Here is a 19,812-nt window from a genome sequence, read left to right as displayed (position 1 = left end):
ATAAAGGAAGGCTAATTTACTGCAAGTCCAGACTGCAGCGAGAAGCTGCCTGACACGGTGCAGCCCTGGGTCAGCAGCTATAGCACGAAGGAGATGATGGCAGAGGTACTGGCAGTGATAGGCTGAAGAGCAGGCATCACAATAATAATATTGCAAAAAGGCGCAATATGTGGATGGCCTCCCAGCAGGCACACTGGGTGAAAAGAGAGAATTTGATCCCTCAAACTCTGCTAGCTGAGAGAAAGGGTTCAGGAGACTGGAATTCCAGCAATTGAACATATATGAGAGATCTTCAAAAACTTCATGGAATGTTCCATTTCCTTTCCTTCAATCTTCCATGAGCCTTTGAAGAACCTCTCATATTTATTTCAGCCAGAAGCTCCCCCCTGCCCACCCCACCCCATAATTTGGAGTTTTTCTTTCAGTGGCATTCTCAAAGAATAAGGAAGACAATGCGTGTAAGCTATCTAGCAGAATACATGGTATTCAGTCAACAAATGTGGTTGTTGCTTATATGTACACACATACATGAAGGACTTCAAAAAGTTCATGAAAGATAAAAGGTCCTGGAAAGATAATGGAGTTTTTCCATGAACTTTTAGAAACCCAAAATATATATTTACAACAAGACAAAAAATTGTCCTGAAGCACTTGGAAGTCGTGAAATAATCAGTGATTCAACAATCTGTTAGGTTGACCCCTGTATACAAGACACTGTTCGAGATTCTAGGAATGCAACAATTAACAAAACAGACCAAATAACAAGAACTCAAGGAATAGACATTACTGGAATGACCTGCAGGAAGGGTTGTCTAGAATGAGATAGAAATAGGCAAATCAGTTAGGAGACTCTTATGATTGTCTAACTGAGAATTAATAAAAATCCAAATGTGGATAAGTTCAGAGTAGATCAAGGAAAGATACATGCTAAATATGGACTCAAAAGGCATAGTTATGAATAAATGGTCGAGGGGTCTGATGGCTTTCACTGAAACAAGGAATCAAATATGTATAGGAATAAGTAACTTTCCTCTAGTTCTTAAATACTTCCTCCCCCCACTATCATGAACCCAATTCAGCCTTACAAATCTGGCTAGACCAGAGGATGTACATTGGTACAGATAGCAACTGGAAACACAGGGAATCCAGGACAGATGACTCCTCTAGGACCAGTGGTGAGAGTGGCGATGCCTGGAGGGTGGAGAGAATGTAAGGTAGAAAGGGGGACCTGATTACAAGAATCTACGTATAGCCTCCTCCCTGGGGGAGGGACAGCAGAGAAGGCGGGGAGAGATGTCAGACAGTGTAATTAATATATGACAAAATAATAATAATTTATGAATGATGAAAGGTTCATGAGGTAGGGGGAAGTGGGCATGGAGGGGGAAAATGAGCAGCAGATATTAAAGGCTCAAGTAGAAGGCACATGTTTTGAGAATGATGATGGCAACAAATGTACATATGTTCTTGACACAATGGATGGATGCATGGATTATGATAAGAATTGTACGAGCCCCCAATAAAATGATTTTAAAAAAATAAATGAGGCAATCTATGTGAATGTTCTCTATAAAATATGAAGTATATTGCCCCCCCCCAAAAAAAGAAATGGAAGAGAGAAAAATGCTCTATTTGAGCATACGTAGTATGGTGTTCATTTAAGCATGCTGTTCAAGTCTATGTTTGGAACTATGGGGAGGAACTTGGGAAATAGTTCTGGTCTAGAGATAAGGATTTTTGCATCATAGAAATCATTGTGAAACTATGAGACTGGACAGAGTATCAGATTCTTGTGGAGAAAATACATCAGATAAGAGCAGAAAGAGAAGGAGGAGATAGAGGAAGTGTAATCAGAAATTTAGGAGGAATGCGAAGACTTTCAGAAGTAAAAGTAAGGGAGAATGTTACGGAAGAAATGATGATCAAAACACCCAATGTGTCTTGGACTTGCACTTAATTCTAGACCCAATCTAAGAACAACTAGTTCTTATGGACTGGCCCTGCTTATACTCACCCTCATGAAGAGATCACTGAAGATATGGGGGCTATAACAAACTGTGGTGAAGGAAGAAGGGATGGTGCCAGGCTATCAGAAAGAATAGCATCTGGGGTCTTAAAGGTTTGTATTCAAACAAGAAGCCATCTAAGCGAAGCGTCCACTAAGTCCACATGGAAGAAGCACACTAGCCTGTGTGATCCAAGGACTGTAAATGATATAATCCAAATCCAAAGGAGGAAATTATACTAGAGCTTAAATTGTGAACACGCCGTTTGCAGAAGGCTCTGAAAGGCAGTGGAAGCCCAAAGACCGTGCGCAGAGTCCACACATAGATGAAGTCTCCGGTGAGTTCTCTCTAACAATAACTGAGAGGCGTGGATAGCCTTGTTATCAGTCAGAGAGTATTGTAGAAACAACTACAGGAAATATAGTTAGGTTCAAATATAGCATCTACTTTGATCCCTCTTTTGATTCATTTAAAAATGGTGTCCATTTTTTAAAAATATGTGAAGGAGAAATACATGTGGCTTAAGCCTCCAGGGAATTCCCTCTGAACATTGACCTGGGATATAGCATTCCTGTCATGCTGAGTTCATTGGAATTTGGATTATGGCAGATGGAATTTGGTTAACGTTTAACACCTTATCATTTGATCTCCCTTTTGACCCATTTAAAAGTAGGTCTAGTTTTAATTTTCTGCCTTCTTTTCTATTGAATTTTTTCCTATTTTATTTTGTAATTCTTATTAGCTTTTTTGTTTTTGTAATTTTTTTAGTAGACATCCAGGATGGGGAAATCTATAGTGATTACTGGATTAACGGTTTCTTGGGGGTATGGCAAGGAAGGTTTCCGGGAAGTGAGTAAGAAGAAAATGTTCTAAAATTGATTGTGGTAATGATTGTACAACATCTCTTCATATGGTTGAACTCTTGGATCACATGATATGTGGATTATGTCCCAATAAAAGTATTTTGAAAAACAAACATAACGAGATGATTTTCTATGAAGAAATCATTCCTATTGGATAAATCTCCTTGTGATAAACAGCTATAAACCTGGACGACGGATATGAATCAAGTGTTGCTAGACATTGGAAAGCAAAGGTGTTGGACAATAATCCCTGCGGAAAAAAAGGAGACTTGTGAGCTATGCCTCATTCCAAACCCCAAACCAAACTTACTGCTATTGCATCCATTCTGACTGCTAGTGAATGTGTACAACACGGTAAAACTTCCCTGCAACTTTTTCTACTGTAGACTACCTCATCTTTTTCCTAAGAAGCAGCTGGTGATTTCAAACTGCCGACTTTCTAGTTAGCACCCCTCCACACAACCCACTGCACCTCCAGGGCTCCTTTAGGCCTCACTACTCACCCTGTTTACCTCTGGGGGGCTTGGGAAAATGAAGCCCCAGTAGAAAATAGAAAATGGTAGCCTGCTAAACCAAGAAACCAGGAACCAGACTTCAGGGCTGCTGAGGTTGTTTTATTTTTAATGCAGGTACAGAAGAGACAAGCACTGCCCAGAAAAGGAAGTCTAGAAATCGGCACGGATGTAGCCTTAACTCTTTAGTCAAATTCTAAATTGTCCGTCCTAATCGTAGTAAGGAATAGCTGCTGGGAGCTGAGAGTTGAATGCATATTCTAGAAGGTGTACATGACCGGAGATGCAGACATCTCCTGATTAGAGAACCCCTATGCTCCCTCCCGGGTATTCAGTGAAGATGCATAAAGGAATACACTAGCAATAGGCACCTTCTGGCTAGCAAAAGACACAGCATCTAGGGTCCTAAAGGCTTGAAGGCAAGCAAACTCAGAAGCAACAAAGCTCACATCGAAGAAGCACACCAGAAAGAGGGAGCGTGCAGATTGGAGTTAGGCAACTGGACTTCCCCTTACAGAAGGGTCATGGGGAGGAGACCAGCCAGTCAGGGTGCAGTGTAACAATGATGAAACATACAACTTTCCTCTACTTCCTAAATGCTTCCTCCTCCCACTATCACGATCCCAATTCTACCTTACAAATCTGGCTAGACCAGAGGGTGTACATTGGTACAGATAGGAACTGGAAACACAGGGAATCAGGGTGGATGATCCCTTCAAGACCAGTGGTGTGAGTGGCGATACCAGGAGGGTGGAGGGAAGGTGGGGTAGAAAGGGGGAAACTGATTACAAGGATCTACATATAACCTCCTCCTTGGGGAATGGACAACAGAAAAGTGGGTGAAGGGAGATGTCGGACAGTGTAAGATATGACAACATAATAATAATTTATAAATTATCTAGGGTTCATGAGGGAGAGGGAGCAGGGAGGGAGGGGAAAAATGAGGAGCTGATGCCAGGGGTTTAGGTGGAGACCAAATGTTTTGAGAATGATGAGGGCAATGGATGTACAAATGTGTTTGACATACAATGGATGTGTATAGACATACAATGTGTATAGACATACATACAAATGTGTATGTATGGATGTGTATAGACATACATACAAATGTGTTTGACATACAATGGATGTGATAAGAGTTGTGCGAGCCCCCAATAAAATTATTTAATAAAAAAGAAAGAAGTAGGGCACCCTCAAAACACTCACTGCCATTGAATCAATTTTGACTTATAATGACCCTAAAGTATAGATGAGAATCGTCCTTTGAGTTTCTGAGACTGCAAGTATTTACGGAAGCTGAACATCTCATATTTCTCCCTTACAGTGGCCAAGAAAATCCCACAGAGTGAGTCTACTCTGCATACATGGGGCCGCATGAGTTAGAACCAACACCAGCAAGCCACTCTAGATGAAGCTTTCTGCATTTTCAACATTTAGTGTGCACATGAATCACATATGGAACATGCTCAATAAGAGCTACCGCAGTGATCGCAATGGGGTTTTAGTAGAAGGGTGGAAAAGAGAAAGATGTCTTTTCCCCTCTTTTACTTTTAACTTATTGTGTCTGTCATATTAGCTATGTCTGTCATATTAGCTGTGTACATTTGGTTCTCTGTCTTTTAACTGGAATCTGTAGTCCAAGGGCATGCAATATAATTATTGATGTCATTGGTTAGCATCTACCGTCTCATTACTTGTTTTCTGTCGTTTGTTTGTTTTGTCCCTTGTGTTCTTCTGTACACTCCCCCAATCCTTTCCATACTTCATTTGAATTTGTTGACAAGGTTGAAGTGTTCCATTTTACCTGTACTCACTCACTTACAGCCATGGCATCAATGCTGACTCATAAGCTTTGGGCTGTGAACCACAAGGTTGGTGGTTTAAATACACCAGTTGCTCCACCGGAGAAAGATGAGGTTTTCTGCTCCCATAAACATTAACCGTTGATAAAATCTCACATTGGGTTTGATGGCAGCGGATTTGATTTGGATTGATTTAAAAGTGGAACATCTTTGCTTAATACTTAGTGATTGATCTAGAACTACCGCTTATGAGAGCTGTGAGTTCCTTTGAGATCACTACGTTTATAGTATATAAACTAAAGTACGGTGCATCTGTAAAGATAAGAACTAGAATAAGGGGCGTGGCAGGGGAGGGAGTAATAGGGAACTGACATCAAGGAGTACAAGAAGGGAGAAAATGCCTTGACAATGATTACGGTAGCGATGGTAAAACACTCCTTCATTGAACTATTGAATGGTGTGATGCCTAGATTATGTCCTGACAAATTGATCTGGGGGGGAAGAAAGAAGTTTTTATAAAATTGTGATGATAGATATAATTGAACTATTAAATTGTATGGTATATGAACTATATGTCAATAAAACTGTTTTTAAAAAACATAAAGTATACTTCACGTTCTGCCACTTAACCTTCCCACTAGTGTTATCATGTGTCATTTTTCTGCTTGGTAACCAACAAGGTGCTGTTAGTTTGGGTTTGTTTGGTTTTTTTCCTTTAAATTGTCTATTGTCTTTTAAAGAATTTTTTGGAAGTATATGGTATAGCAATCCTGAAAACCACTTTCAGTTTACTCTGTTTGCTGTATTTTCCAAATGAAGGCACTGGAGTCTTTTGCAGCCCGTTGGTGGGTATTGTCACCCGGTTGTTCCGACCCATATGCACAACAGAACAAAATGTTGCTCAGTCATGCAACAACCTCTCAGTTAATGAAAAACGAAATGCACAACCATCGAGTCAAAGCCAACTCACGGTGACCTTTGGGGACAGGGTAGAAGTGCCCCTGTGGATTTCCACAACTTCAATGCTTTAGGGGAGAAGAAAACCTCTCTGGGAGCCCTGACCTAATGGCTATGCCTTAACTCCCCTTGAAGTTTACATCGAAGGACAGAGAAGGAGAGCAGGCTATTTAGTGGTTGCGATTGTTCGTGGTGGTGGTGGTGGTGGTGGAGGTGGTGGTGGTGGTGGTGGTGGTGGTGATGGTGGTGGTGGAGGTGGTGGTGGTGGTGGTGATGGTGGAGGTGGTGGTGGTGGTGGTGGTGGTGGTGGTGGTGGTGGTGATGGTGGTGGTGGAGGTGGTGGTGGTGGTGGTGATGGTGGAGGTGGTGGTGGTGGTGGTGGTGGTGGTGGTGGTGATGGTGGTGGTGGAGGTGGTGGTGGTGGTGGTGATGGTGGAGGTGGTGGTGGTGGTGGTGGTGGTGGTGGTGGTGGTGGTGGTGGTGATGGTGGTGGTGGAGGTGGTGGTGGTGGTGGTGATGGTGGAGGTGGTGGTGGTGGTGGTGGTGGTGGTGGTGGTGGTGGTGGTGGAGGTGGTGGTGGTGGTGGTGGTGGTGGTGGTGGAGGTGGTGGTGGTGGTGGTGGAGGTGGTGGTGGTGGAGGTAGTGGTGGAGGTGGTAGTGGTGGTGGTGATGGTGGAGGTGGTGGTGGTGGTGGTGGTGGTGGTGGAGGTGGTGGTGGTGGTGGTGGTGGTGGTGGGTGGTGGTGGTGGAGGTGGTGGTGGTGGTGGTGGTGGTGGTGGTGGTGGTGGTGGTGGTGGTGGTGGTAGGTGCCGCTAAGTCAGCTCTCATAGAGTGAAGCACTGCCCAGTCCTGAGCCATCCCCACCCGTGTTCTACATTCAAGCATTAGGTTGCTGCTGCTCTGTCAATCCAGTTTGTTGAGGACCTTCCTCTTTTTCAGTGCCCCGCTACGTTACCAAGCTTAGTATCCATCCCCAGGCGCGAGTCTCTTCTGACAACATGTCCAAAGTCCATGAGATGAAGCAGTGCCATCTTTACCTCTACGGAGCATTCTGGCTGTACCTCTTCTGAGACAGATTGGTTTGCTCTTTTGACAGCCTGAGGTATTTTCAGTACTTTTCAACAGCACCATAATTAAAATGCATCGATTCTTCTTCATTCAATATCCAATTTCCGCATGCATATGAAGTGCTTGAAACTACTTAGGTCAGACACACCTTAGTCCTCAAAGTAACAGCCTTGTTTTTCAAAACTTTAAAGAGACAATGTGCACCAGGTTGACCTAACACAATGTATCATTTTATCTCTTGACCTAATACAATGTATCATTTTATCTCTTGGCTTGACCATTGATTTGGGGTCCAAGAGAGATGAAATCATTGACAACTCTAAACTTTTCTCAGTTTATCGTGATGTTACCTAGTGGTCTAGTTGTGAAAATATTGAGTCATAATCCATATTGAAGGCTACAATCCTTTTTTAATCGTTTTATTAGGGGCTCATACAACTCTTATCACAGTCCATACATACATCAATTGTGTAAAGCACATTTGTACATTCATTGCCCTCATCATTCTCAAAACATTTGCTTTCCACCTGGCATCAGTTCCTCATTTTTCCCCTCCCTCTCACTCCCCAATCCCTCATGAACCCTTGATAACTTATAAATTATTATTTTGTCATATCTTGCCCTGTCCGACGTCTCCCTTCACCCACTTTTCTGTTGTCCGTCCCCCAGGGAGGAAGTCACATGTAGATCCTTATAATGGGTTCCCCCTTTCCAACCCACCCTCCCTGGATTCCCTGAGTTTCCAGTTCCTATCTGTGCCAGTGTACATTCTCTGGTCTAGGCAGACTTGCAAGGGAGAATTCAGATCATGATGGGGGTGGGGGAGGGGAGGAAGCATTTAGGAACTAGAGGAAAGCTGTATTTTTCATCGTTGATAAATCGCACCCTGACTGGCTCATCTCCTCCCTGAGACCCCTCTGCAAGGGGATCTCCAGTGGCCTACAAATGGGCTTTGGGTCTCCACTCTGCACTACGTCCCTCATTCACTATGGTAAGATTTTTTGTTGTTGTTCTGATGATGCCTGATATCTCATCCCTTCGGCATCTCGTGATCACACAGGCTGGTGCGCTTCTTCCATGTGGGCTTTGTTGCTTCTGAGCTAGATGGCTGCGTGTTTACCTTCAAGGAAGGCTACAATCTTTGCTCTTCATCAGCAAGTGCTTCACGTTCTCCTCACTTTCAGCAAATAAGGGTGTGTCATTTGCATATCGAAAGTTGTTACTAAACCTTCCTCCAATGCTGGTACTGCACTCTTCTTCATGCAGTCCAGTTTCACTAATGAGTTGCTTAGCATACAGATTGAATAAGTATGGTGAGAGGACACAACCGTGACATACTTCTTTTCTGATGTTAAACCATGCTGTATTAACTTGTTCTGTTAGAACAACTGCTTCTTAATGATGTCCCTTGTTCTACATCTCTGAATCTGACCTGAATCTCGGGACGCCCCCTGCCAATGTGCTGCTGCAACCATTGCTGAACAATCTTCAGCAAAAGTTTACTTGCATGTAATAGCAACGATCTTGTTCTACAATATGCACATTACATGTGGTCACCTTTCCGCGATGGGTACAAATCTGAATCTGAAATCTGTCTTCCAGATTGCTTACCATAGATGAGTGAGTGCTTCCAGTGCTTCATCAACTTATTGAAATATTTCAATTGGTGTTCCAATAGTTCCTGGGACTTTGTGGCCTTCAGCGTAGCTTGGACTTCCTCCTTTGGTACAATTGATTCTTTATCATATGTTTCCTCTTGAAATGGACAAGTTATTTTTGTATTCTAGAACTTTGTAGTTGGGTGCCATTAAGGCGCACAACAACACTAACACAACAGAACAAAACACTATCCAGACATGTGCCATCCTCATAATTATTCTTGTGCTTAAGCCCATTGTTACAGCCTCTGTGTCAATCCATCTCCTTGAGGACCTTGCTCTGTTTTGCTGCCTGGTCTACTCTTCCAAGCACTATGTCCTTCGCCAAGGACTGGCTTCTCCTACCAACACGTCCAAAGTATGTGATACAAGGTCGGGTCATCCTTGCCTCAAGGAGCACTCTGGCCATACTTCTTCCACGACATATCGGTTTGTCCTTTTAGCGGCCCATGGAGCTTTTAGCAGTTCATGGCCCATATTCTTCTCCAGGACCACAATTCAAATGCATCGATTCTTCTTCAATTTTTGTTATTTAGTGTCCAACTTTCACATGTATGTGATGCAATGGAAAATGTCATGGCTTGGGTCAGGCACACCTTAATCCTCAAAGTTTCATCCGTGATATTCAATACTCTAAAGAGGTCTTGTGCAGCAGATTTATCCCATGCAATATGTCCTTTGATCTCTTGACTGCTGCTTCCATGAACATTGGTTGCGGATCCAAGTAAAAAAAAAAGTCCTTGACAAATTCATCTTTTTCTCCATTTATCATGATGCTAACGATTGGATGAATTTTGAGGATTTTGGTTTTCTTTACATTGAGTTGTAATCCATATTGAAGTCTGCAATCCTTGATCTTCATCTGCAATTGCTTCAAGTCCTCCTCACTTTCAGCAAGCAAGGCTATGTCACTTCCATGTCGAAGATTGTTACTAAAGCTTCCTCCAATCCTGATGCCAAATCCTCCTTCATATAGTCCAGTTTCTCTGATTATTTGCTCAAGATACAGATTAAACAAATTTGGTGAAAGGATACAGTATTCGCAACTAGATTCTGCGTACTATTCTCAACTTCTTTAGATGCTTCCAGCATTATGCAATATTATGCCCTTAGAGGCTTTCAATATTGCAACATGAACTTTTTCTTGAATTTTCCCCTTTAGTTCTTCCAGTTTGTTCTTTGTTGAATACGTTCTTCCTTTTCCCCCTAAGTTCTAAGAGCATTTTATTATGATACTTTGTCTTCTTGAACTGCCATTTGAAATTTTCCCTTCAGCCTTTTAGCTTCATTATTTCTTCCATTGCCTTTGCTACTTTTTGATTAAGAGCAAGTTTCAGAGTCTCTTCTGACATATGCATTAGTTTTTTTCTCTGTTCTGTATTTTAATGACATTTTGCTTTCTTTATGTGTGATGCTGTTGATGCCATCCCACAAAGTATCCGATATTCATTGTAATCCATTAAATCTGTTCTTGAGAAAGCAGCTCTTAGTTAGTTATATATTTGAGTTCTTATCAACTTGCGGGGCTTAGCTTTGGGCAACATGTTGGGCAGTGCTTTCTTTGCTATTAAGGAAAACGTCAGCATCTGACAGTGTTCTACTGCTGGTCATAGAGTTTTCAGTGGCTAATGCCTCAGAAGCAGACCACTTATTCTTTCTTCAAAGTGTGTTGTTAGTCTAGAAGCTCTACTGAAACTGATTCACTTTGAGTGACCCTGCTGATGTATGAAATACCAGTGGCATAGCTTCATGCTACATGCAAGCCACCACAGTATGATCAATGGACAGACGAATGGTGATGACTTTCTATAGATGTGTATATCTATATCTATCTATCTACAGAGAGAGAGAGAGAGAGAGAGAGAGAGTTGTAGAGCACATGGTAGTTAGTTCACCTAGCCAGGTGTTGATAATTATATTAGATTGTCATTAATTTTAGTTGTAGCTTAGGAAATCAGTATCAAATCTTAAGACGTGATCTTTAATGGAGATTTGTGAGGGAAGAAAGCCCTTGCTTTCTCTCAAAGTCATCTGACATAGAAATAAGGTTGTTTAAAGAAAATGTGTCACTGATGATTTAATAATATCTGGCATGTCACAGGAAAGACTACATTTTTATAGAGATTTGAAATTGCCGTAAATCTGAAAGTACCATATTTGGGGTTAAAACGGTATTCAAAAACATACCAGAAGTACCCTCTTCTTAATCATTTAAATGTTTGCGATTACAGTATATCTCCATTAAAATATGCAAAGTGGCTTCAAAACATTTTTGGAAAAAGTCCATTATGTTTTCCCCCCTGTTTTCTTTTTTTCAAAAAAATTATAAATCATTTTATTGGGGGCTCTTACAGCTCTTATAACAATCCATACAATAATTATATCAAGCACATTTATACATTTGTTGCCATCATCATTTTCAAAATGTTTTCTTTATACTGAGCCCTTGGTATCAGCTCCTCTTTTTTCCTCACTCTGCCTCCCTCCCACCCTCATGAACCCTTGATAAATTACAAAATTATTATTATTTTCATATCTTACACCACCCTTTGCCTCCCTTCACCCACTTTTCTGTTGTTTGTCCACCTCGGGGTGGTGGTGGTATATGTCTGTCATTGTGATTGGTTCCTCTTTTCTCCCGTTGTCTCCCACCTTCCCCCTACCCTATGGTATCTCTCCTCCCTTTATTGTTCCTGAATGGTTTTATCTTTCCTGGAGTTCGTGTGCCAAGAGCTCTTACCTACACCAGTGTCCATGCTCCAGTGTAGCGGAGTCGTAAGGTGGAAGTGGGGTCATGATTGGGGGTGGGGGTGGGGGTGGGGGTGGAAAGCACTAAAGAACTACAGGAATGTTGTGTGTTTAGTTGCTGCTACACTGCACTCTGTCTGACTTGTCCCTTCCTTGTGACTCTTCTGTGAAGGGGTGCCCAATTGTCTACAGATAGGCTTTGGGTCTTCACTCTGATCCCCCTCATTCACATCGATATGATTCTTTATTTTCCATCTTCTGGTGCCTGATACCTGATCTTTGCACCTCATGATCACACAGGCTGGTGTGCTTCATCCATGTGAGCTTTGTTGCTTCCCTGCTAGATGTTTGTTTAGTTTCAAGCCTTTAGGACCCCACATGCTATATTTTCTAATAGTCAGGCACCATCAGCTTTCTTCATCACATTTGCTTATGCACCCATTTTGTCTTCAGCAATTGGTGAGTATCACAGAATGCCGAGTTATGAGAACAAAGTGTTCCTGCTTTGAGGGAGTACTTGAGTAGAGACCTAATGTCCATCTGTTACCTTAATACTTATCATATAAATATATGTACATAGAGCTATATCCCTACCTATCATTATGTTTTAATTCCATTTTTGCTATTAACTTTTTGAATGCCCTCCTGTGAAAAATGGGTGCATAAGCAAATCTTAAATCTGTATTTTGGGGGGCATTGCTGCATTTTGTAAGATTAGAAAACTACTGAAATGATGGTTTATCACATGTCCTTCTTGCTGTTTAACAGAGAACCATTCACCTGCTCTGTGTCAGGGTCCCTGACAGATGTGTGACTACTTGCACGTTCTTTGCTCTCTCACTCTCTCTCTTTGTGTGTGCTTATCTATACAAGATAGACAGGGTAGGTAGTCCTACAGAGACTGGACGGATGGTTCCTGAGGGGCATGGGAGGGGAGGAGAGTGGTGAGCCAATAATGATGGGTACAGGGGAAGAGTAAGAGCTTGAAAATTGATGGTAAAGAGGACGTAGCTCTTCTGGTCACGTTTGGTCAACATCGTTGTATCTGAGAGGAATTACTGAGAGACGGATAATGGGTGAACATGATAAGGGGGCAGGAGGAAATAAAAAAGAAAAAGAGGGAAAAAGAAAGAAAATATGTATATATGCATATATGTAAACATATAAATATCCAAATATAGATGTATGTGTTTATATATGTATATAAATGCAAATACAATAAGGAAGCAGATGGTCTTTCGGCCTCTCCTTAAATCTTACCCCAGTACAAGAATGGTTTGTTCTAATAATGTGGCATTGTATGATATCTTCCTGACTCGATTGCTGAAGACAAATGGGTGCATAAGCAAATGTGGTGAAGATAGCTGATGGTGCCCGGCTTTCACAAGATATAGCATCTGGGGTCTAAAAGGCTTGCATTAGACAAGCAGCCATCTAGCTCAGGAGCAACAAAGCCCACATGGAAGAAGCATAACAGGCTGTGTGATAGTGAGGTGTTGGCAGGGAAAGGTATCAGAAGTTCAAAATCAACTAAGCAACTAAACAAACAACTAAATCGATGTGAAGGGGTGGGAATGTAGTGGAGACCCAAACCCACCTGCAAGATAATTGGACAGTCCTTCTCAGAAGGGCCACCTGGTAGGTATGATACATCCAGGGTATGGTATAGCACTGATGAACCACATAACTATCCTCTGGTTCTATAATACTTCCTCCTCTGACTATTATGGGTTTGATTTGTTTTACCTCACTAATCATGTTAGATTTGCATATGTTCATTTGTATAATTAAGATCATTCGATGCATGTAAGCCAAGACAGATAACCCTTCAGAAACAATACAGGAGTAATGGTTCCCTGAAGGAATGGGAAGTGGGGCTAGGGGAGGAAGGGGCTCTGACAGCTTTGATGCCTGTACAGCTCCGCTGAGGGGAGATAACAACAGAATTGAATGTGGATGGATGCATTGGATGTAAGATGTGGCAATAAAATAAGGGTTCAGGGGTGGGCGCATGTGAAAAGGTGGGAGAGCAAGGGGATAAAGGGAAGCTGATATCAGGGAATTCAAGAAGAAAGAGTTTGCAAACTGACTGCGGCAGCAATTGTACAGTACTGTGACTGAACTATAAAAAGTTATGATATCTAAAAGAGCTCCCAATGAAATGATTTTAAAGAAAAATTAAACTTAAAGGCTCCTTTATAATAGTGATGGACACTTTCCTAAATCTAAATCATACTCGTAGTCGGTGTGGGAAAGAAAACTGTGGCTTTCTCAATAGTCGCACCATTGTTTGGCATAGAACGGCAGACTGTCTGTGCATAAATGGCCGCTTGTTTTGTTTAAACTTTTCCTGGGGAACTGTTTGAAGACTTACAGAGCAAATCACTTTTCCATTCAACAACTCATACACATTTTGCTTCGTTTCACTGAGTGCAAACCCCACAAGGTAAACATTACCTATGCTCCCTCCACCCTCTGTCTCCTGATTCCATCCTCCTTCTTTCCTAATCCTTTGCGCTTTGTCCTTGGCTAATGCGACCCTTTGGTTTTCAATGGTTGTTTATTCTAAAGAGTGAAACCCTTCCTAGAGTCACAGTCACCTTATAGATCTATCATATGACTGATACTTGGATCACAGGGTGAGTTCATTTGCAGACCTGAAGGGGAGTAAGAGCCACAGCCTCAGGGGTTCCACTATTCTTTATCTGACAAGTAGAACTGTTTGCTTGGCTGTGCTGTGTGTGTGTGTGTGTGTGTGTGTGTGTGTGTGTGTGTGTGTGTTTTAATGATTGAGTTTTGTTCCACATTTCCCCCAATCTATCCAGGACCTTTTAATGTGCTTACAAAGAGCAGTTGGTAGTGATACTCAGGCACTGTATTAGTCTAGGTACTTTAGAGAAACAAATCCACAGAAACTGATGTATAAGAGAGAATTTTATGTGAAGGTTAAGTGTATATCAAGCAAACATCCTAACCCAGTGCAACCCAAGCCCACAAGTCCAACATTAATCCATTAACCTATATGTCCAACACCAATCCACAAAGTCCTCCTCCTTCTCACAAAACAGACACAATGATGCCAACTGCAGGAGGAAAGCCGAGTCAGTGAATAAATAAACATCTCAGCACTGGTAGGGGTCTCCACACGGCTGCTCCAGCACCCAGGGAAGCATCGGGGTAGGTCCATGTGGCTTCTCCTTGGGGACGTCTTGCAGAAAGTCAGTCTTGCAAGCTGAAGCTGGGAACTGCTAAGGCAGCTGCACCCTGGTCCGGCCATCACAAAACAAGGGACCCGAGAACTCGAAAGATGAGGCTCACCAAGCCATTTATTCCTCCTCCCTTCAATTAATCCCACATGTGTTTATTGGCCAGGTTGGCACAATAAACTAACTCAGGCAAAATCTAGTTCTTCTGGTCTCAGAGTTACGGATACTGAAATTCACAGAATCAATTGGTTCTTTGGACTAATTTCTTTTTCTACACATCTTTTATTTTCTTCACTTTTCTTTTTCTCCAGACAGGGGACACCTTAGGTGGCTGCTTATGAACTTTTAAGACCAGACACTAGTCATCAAAGTAGAATGAAAAACATTTTCTTGGACTATATTGTGACAATTGCCCTTGATGTCCCTGAAGACTACGGTCCTGAGCTCCCAAGCACACAAGCTCTTGATTTTGGTTATAGCTAAGAACTTCCATAACTTTGTCCCTATATATTCTACAGTGTTTCTGTATAAATTTATAGCATGCGTCAAGTCTTTACATATTTGCAATTTAGTCCTATTCTCCTTTCTACACTTGTTCAGCACACTTGTCTATGTAGTCAGTCATAGGTTATTGCTATTACAGGATTGCACATATAATAGTATTTACCTATATTGCCTTTAACTCTTCTCCTTTGCCTTCATCATTTTTTGCTGACCTCCCATTATGGCATATTGCCTTTTCCTAACCCAAGTGAATATGTGTCTTTCCTCTGGTAAATAATCTACCCTCCTGTTTTCTCCCACTTCTGGTAACCATTAATGTTGTTTTCCCCATTTTTGTGTGAAAATATTTTCTTAACTTTTTAAAATAGTGATCTCATACAATATCTTTCCTCTTGTGACTGGCTAATTTCACTCAACTCCAGGTTCATCTATGTTATGGCGTCTTTTGTAGATTCCTCATGATTCCTTAATGTTGTATAGTATTCCGTTGTAGATGTACCATACTTTACATAGTCATTTTCTACTGCAGGGCATTTAGACCACTTCCAATTCTTTGCTATTGTGAACAGCACTACAAACACCATGGGTGTGCATATATTTATTCTTTTAACATCTCTTATTTCTATAAGTTATATACCTAATAGGGGATTAATGTATCCTATGGTATTTATATTTCCAACTTTTTAAGGAAGTGATAAACAGCTTTCAGCAGTGGTTGTACTATTTTGAAATCCTACCAGCAATGTATGAGGGTCCAGTCTTTCTATACCCTTACCAGTATTTGATGGTTTCTGATCTTTTGAACTTTACTAATGCTGGAGTGAGATTATATCACATTATTATTTTGATTTACATCTTTCTAATAATTAATGACCACGAGTCTTTCTTCATGTTTTTTAAAACTATTTAGCTCATTGTTAAAATTGCGTTATTTGGTATTGTTGTTGCAGTGTTGAAGTTTCTATAAATATTTGAGGGATTAGTCCATTGTCTGATGTGTCATTGTCAATTGTTTCTCTTTTTACTCTTTTGGAAAATTCTTTTGATGTGCAAAAAAAAAACCCCAAAAAACTCATCGCCATTGGGTCAATTCCAAATTCTAGTGAACCTATATTGAGGAGGTTTCAGAGGCTTACTAAACCTTTTTGAGAGAATACAGCCTCAAATTTCTCCCCAAGAGCAACTCAGTGGGTTTGAACCATTGAGCTTATAATTAACAACCCAACACTTACCTGTCACCTCCACAAAATCAAAGAATCAAGTTCACTGCTATCGAGTCAATTCTGACACATAGTAATGCTTAAGACAAGACTGAACTGCCTCCATGTATTTCTGAGATGATAACTCTTGATGGGCGTAGAAAACCTTCTCATTCTCCTGGGGATTGACCAGTGGCTTCGAACTGCTGCCTTTCTGGTTCGCAGTCTAATGTGTCACGAGCACTCCTTGACAGCTCCCCCGGGTCTCCTTTTGTCTACCTTGTTTTTGGCTGTGTGTGCCCTTTTAGTTGTGCTGCTTAGTCTATTTAAGCCATCCAGGATCCTAAAATTTATCCCTGTTTTTCTTCATAGTTTAGGTTTTATATTTAGATCTATCTTGAATTCATTTTTTTTAAATATGGTGTGAGATACAAGGGAGCTTCAAAAACTGATGGGAAAATGTAATGAAAAGATAATGGAATTTTCCCAAATATTTAATAGTTATGTTGGCATATAAATCACATACCGCACATTTTAATAGTTTAGTCATATCCATAAGAGTAGTTCAGTCATCACAGCAATCAATTTCAGAACAGTTTCTTCTCTTTCATATTCACTGTTCTTAGCTCCCCATTTTACCCAACTTCCCCATAATGCCCATAGGTAATTATTAACCCTGTTACTATCTTTATAAATTTACCTATCCTGGATTTCATATACAGAAAATCATAAAAATCACAAACAAGCAACAAATAAAAAATAATAATGGCAAAATAAAACAAAAATCTCAATCAAAAAGAAAGCAGAAAATATTAAAAACTAAAACAACTTTGAAATGGACAAAAGAGATCAAATGCTAAGCCATAATCAACTTTCAGTCCTGTCTGGTCGCAAGGATATTCATATTCCTGGACTGTGGTCACAGGGGACTTATTGGAGACAGAATCCATGTGGGGACCCTGCTAATGGTTTTAAGATTTCCTGTGTCACCCATTGCCTTCTGAAAACCAGGTGTTCACAACGTAAGCTCTGGTATCATTCCCTCCTTTGAATTAGAATTTCATTATTTACAATCCCTGGACCACACAGGTTGATGTGCTACTTCCATATGGACTTACGTTATGCTTCACTTAGATAGCTGCTTGCTTGAAGACAAGACTTTAAGACCCCAGATGTTATTATTTTAGCCAGCCAGGCACCATCTGTTTTCTTCACCACACTTTGCTCTAGCACCTGTATCTTCAGTGATCACCTCATGAGCATGAGTATCAAGTAGGTCATGTTATAAGAACTAGTTTATCATAGATTCGTGCTAGAATTAATGCATTCATATATCTATGGTTATATATGCCTCTGATTCACTTTGGAACCATACTTATAATTTTATGATAGAGAACATTCTAAATCATTTCTTTAGCTCATACCATGATTATGTTGCTATTATCATTCATTTAGCCAATGGTATAGAATTTAAAACACTGTTGAGAAAAGTAAATTATACCCAGATAGGCCAGCTTTTCAGACTGCCACACATGAATGGCTGTCTTGTACAGCTCGAATGCTTAAGAAACGATTTACATGAACAAGGGTTAATTGCAAGGCACAGCTTTCAATAGCGCTCATTCACAAAGACAGGTCCGTGCCTCCCAGCCTAATCCGTGGCATCAGAAGTTACAGAAGGCATTGCTCCAGATGTGTTCTCTCCTTGGGTTTGGTATAAGTATTGTTGCGCATTTTTTTCCTGACAGGAGACTGCTTCACCTGGTCTACCCATCAACAGAGATGTAATTGCCTTCTTTGAGACATACATACCCGGTTCCCCTGTCTTGACTTGAATTTCCAGAAAGAATCGCTATTCACTCTGGGAGAAATGTCTGTGGATTTGGGTGATCTTAACACAATGTTGCATAGCAGAAACTGAATGGTCTTCTTCCTCTCCTCCCATTTTGAGAAACTGACCCCAGCTGAGCTGAGGTCTCCTCTGTCAAAGTGGTTTTTAAGATATCTGTCTATCTATCTAGAGAGAAATATATGGTTCGTAGACACTAGGCAGGTTCTCTCCCTTGCTGCTTGTGAGACTGAAGTATGAGAGCACATGACCTGAGAGCAGAAATCTGCTTTCATCTTGGTGTCTATCCTGATGGGAGTGGACTCACAATATTTGATTTACTAACTTCACTCAGTAAAATGGTCTCCAGGTCCATTCATGTTAGAGGTGTTTCGTGGTGTCATTGTTGTTTTTCAGGGGTGCATAATATTCCATTATGTATATGTCCCAGTGTTTCTTTATCCGTTCTTCTACTGGTGGGATTTTGGGCTGTTTCTTACTATTGTGAAGTGTACTGCAAATGAACATGGGAGATCATATGTCTGTTCATGTTTAGTTCTTACTTCTTTGGGGTAATATGATCAACAAAGGTATTGGACCATATGGTATTTCTATTCCCGGTTGGTTTGGGTATCACCACATTGCTTTCCACAATAGTTGTACATATTTATAAGCCCAGAAGCAGTGTATAAGTGTTAAAATCTCTCCTCGCTCTCTCCAGCATTTGTTGCTCTCTGTCTTTGTTGTTGTTTGTGGTTTTGTTGTTGTTTATTTGTTTGTTTGTAAATTGGGTTGTTGTTGTCAGTGTAAAGTGTTATTTCATTGTTGTTCATTTGCATCTCCCAGATGGCTAGAGATTGTGAGTATTTACTCATTTGTTTGTTAGCCATTATAATGTCCTTCCTGGTGAATTGTCTATTCATGTCCTTTGTCCACTTTTTAATTAGCATCAGGCTGTTTTGATAACCATGGTTCTGTAGCAGATTCTGAGATCAGGAATATGAGTTTTCCTCAATTGTTTCTCTTTAGTAGTGTTTTGTTTATCAAAGGTCTTATTCCTTTCCATATAATGTTGGTGGTTAGTTTTTCATCTCTAAAGGATGAGAATCAAATTTGGGTCATGATCATATCTTATCTATAAATTTCCTGGGATAATAGTGACATTTTAAACAATGTTAAGTCTTTCTATACATGAGCATGGGATGCTCTTCCATTCTGTACATTTTTTAAAAAGAGTTTTTAGTTTTCTTTGTACAGGTCTTTTGTATCTCTGGTTATATTTATTATTAAGCATTTCGTTTTAAAAAAAATCATTTTACTGGGGACTCGTACAACTCATCACAATCCATGCATCCATCCGCTGTGTCAAGCACACTTGTACACCTGTTGCCATCATCATTCTCAAAACATTTTCTTTCCACTTGAGTCTTTGGTATCAGCTCCTCATTTCCACCCTCCCTC

The 19,812-nt window shown here is 40.8% G+C and overlaps 1 long non-coding RNA gene across 1 annotated transcript in view; it reads left to right on the top strand.

Moving 5' to 3' along the window:
* Positions 1 to 1,386: 1,386 nt before the first annotated feature.
* Positions 1,387 to 19,812, top strand: part of LOC142456701 (uncharacterized) — a 44,207-nt gene continuing 25,781 nt past the window's right edge. Inside the window, exon 1 of the long non-coding RNA XR_012786088.1 lies at positions 1,387 to 2,343. This is a non-coding gene — a long non-coding RNA (uncharacterized LOC142456701). The remainder of the gene's footprint in view (positions 2,344 to 19,812) is intronic.

The sequence above is a fragment of the Tenrec ecaudatus genome, chromosome 1, assembly GCF_050624435.1.
Source record: "Tenrec ecaudatus isolate mTenEca1 chromosome 1, mTenEca1.hap1, whole genome shotgun sequence".
Lineage (NCBI taxonomy): Eukaryota > Metazoa > Chordata > Mammalia > Afrosoricida > Tenrecidae > Tenrec > Tenrec ecaudatus.
The sequence above is the reverse complement of the archived record's forward strand: the minus strand, read 5'-3'. Positions and strand labels throughout refer to the sequence as shown.